The following is a 2,500-nucleotide window of genomic DNA, read 5'->3' as shown; positions in this document are numbered from 1 at the left end:
TCCTCTCATTCTTTCCCTCTCCCCTCCCCCTCTTCCTCTCCGCTCCCCCTCGCCCCCTCCCCTCCCTCCTTTCTTCTCTCCCTCGCTCCCCTCCTCTCCTCCTTTCCCCTCTCCCTCGCCCCCTCCCCTCCTCTTCCTTTCCCCTCTCCCTCGCCTTTTCTGCCTCCCACCTTCTTATCTTTCCTTCCTTCTTTACCTCACCACCCCATCCTCTTCCTCTACTCTTCCACTTCTTCCTCGCCATCCCCCCTCTCCTCCACATTCATTCTTCCCTCATCTTCTTTTCCCTTGCACTCCTCTCCTCCTCCTCCTCCCTTCCCCTACTTGCAAAAAAATCCCATCTCCCTCACCACCCCGCTCTCTTCCTCCTCTCCTTTTCTCCTTCATATTCTTCTCCGTCGCCATCCCTCCTTCTCTTCCTCCTCCCTTCCCCCTCTCCCTCGTTATCCCGCCTCTCCTCCTCCTTCCCTCTCCCTCGCCCTCTTCTTCCTCGCCATCCCCCCTTTCCTCTTCCTTCTCCCTTCCCCCTCTCCTTCATCCTCTTCTCCTTTGACATCACCCCGAACTCTACCTCCTTTCCCCTCATTCTCACCCTCTTCTCCCTCGCCGCCCCCTGCCTCTTCTTTTCAGTCTCCCTCTTCCTTTTCCTCTCTACAGATGCTCTCTCCACATTTGTTGCTTCCGTATGCTGCTGCTGCTTTTTGCCGCATGATGTTGCTTGTGTTGCTTCAGACTACATGCTGCTGATGGTGAATGTATAGCTGCTCCTTCTCCTTCTTCAACTTTACAATATGATCCTCTTTTTCCTTTTTCTTCTAATTTTGCTTTCATTTCTCCCTTTCCTCAAATCTGAATAGTTTCTTCTCTTTTTTATACCCCATTTTTTTATCGTTTTCTGTTTCTCTCTCTTCCCTTCTTTTAATATCTCTTCTCAGACATTTAACCATCCTCCCCTATTTCCTTTTCTGATTCTCTTTCTCGCCTCCTTTCCCCTTGTAAGTTCTCTTCTCTTTTCTTTAATGATTTTTCCCTCGCCCCCTTCTCATTCTCTTCTCAAGCCCCCTTCTTCTCTCCTCTGCCTAGGCTGGAATTACTGCCTTGAATTTAGGAGTTTAGTTTCGATACGAAATGTGTGTCGCGGTTAACACTGATATTTGGGTCGGTGTTTTCATACTGTGTTCACGATGAGATGAAGTGAAGCAATTCAAGTTACTGTTAGACTTATTTCTATTTGTCTACAATGAACTGTCATTCAACAAGCATGAAAAAGGATGCCAAAAACTACATTATCGCTTCATTAAAAAAATCACCAGTATTAGCATACGTTCGACATATATGGTTTGAAATATAAAGATTTAATAAACAATGATCTTACAAAAAAGTATATAAATTACGAAAAAATCTAATATGCCAAAATGTAATTGATTTGTTTGTCGGTCACTTAATATATTATATATATATATATATATATAATATATATATATATATATATATATATATATATATATATATATATATATATATTATAGATATAGATATATATATATATATATATTTATACACAATATATATATATATATATTATATATATATATATATATATATATATATCTATATATATACATACTATATATATATATATATATATATATATATATAATAATATATATATATATATATATATTAAGTGACCGACAAACAAATCAATTACTTGTTGGCATATTAGATTTTTTCGTAATTTATATCATTTTTTGTAAGATCATTTTTTATTAAATCTTTATATTTCAAACCATATATGTTCGAACGTATGCTAATACTGTGATTTTTTTAATGAAGCGATAATGTAGTTTTTGGCATCCTTTTTCATGCTTGTTGAATGACAGTTCATTGTAGACAAATAGAAATAAGTCTAACAGTAACTTGAATTGCTTCACTTCATCTCATCGTGACACAGTATGAAAACACCGACCCAAATATCAGTGTTAACCGCGACACACATTTCGTATCGAAACTAAACTCCTAAATTCAAGGCAGTAATTCCAGCCTAGGCAGAGGAGAGAAGAAGGGGGCTTGAGAAGAGAATGAGAAGGGGGCGAGGGAAAAATCATTAAAGAAAAGAGAAGAGAACTTACAAGGGGAAAGGAGGCGAGAAAGAGAATCAGAAAAGGAAATAGGGGAGGATGGTTAAATGTCTGAGAAGAGATATTAAAAGAAGGGAAGAGAGAGAAACGAAAACGATAAAAAAATGGGGTATAAAAAAGAGAAGAAACTATTCAGATTTGAGGAAAGGGAGAAATGAAAGCAAAATTAGAAGAAAAAGGAAAAAGAGGATCATATTGTAAAGTTGAAGAAGGAGAAGGAGCAGCTATACATTCACCATCAGCAGCATGTAGTCTGAAGCAACACAAGCAACATCATGCGGCAAAAAGCAGCAGCAGCATACGGAAGCAACAAATGTGGAGAGAGCATCTGTAGAGAGGAAAAGGAAGAGGGAGACTGA

General features: G+C 38.8%; 1 protein-coding gene across 1 annotated transcript in view; it reads left to right on the top strand.

Moving 5' to 3' along the window:
- The window catches only part of LOC119572986 (lysophosphatidylserine lipase ABHD12-like), a 40,163-nt gene that overhangs the window by 4,526 nt on the left and 33,137 nt on the right, over positions 1-2,500 (top strand). The gene's annotated exons all lie outside the window — the stretch shown is intronic.

This window comes from Penaeus monodon, chromosome 5 (genome assembly GCF_015228065.2).
Source record: "Penaeus monodon isolate SGIC_2016 chromosome 5, NSTDA_Pmon_1, whole genome shotgun sequence".
Classification (NCBI taxonomy): domain Eukaryota; kingdom Metazoa; phylum Arthropoda; class Malacostraca; order Decapoda; family Penaeidae; genus Penaeus; species Penaeus monodon.
The sequence above is the reverse complement of the archived record's forward strand: the minus strand, read 5'-3'. Positions and strand labels throughout refer to the sequence as shown.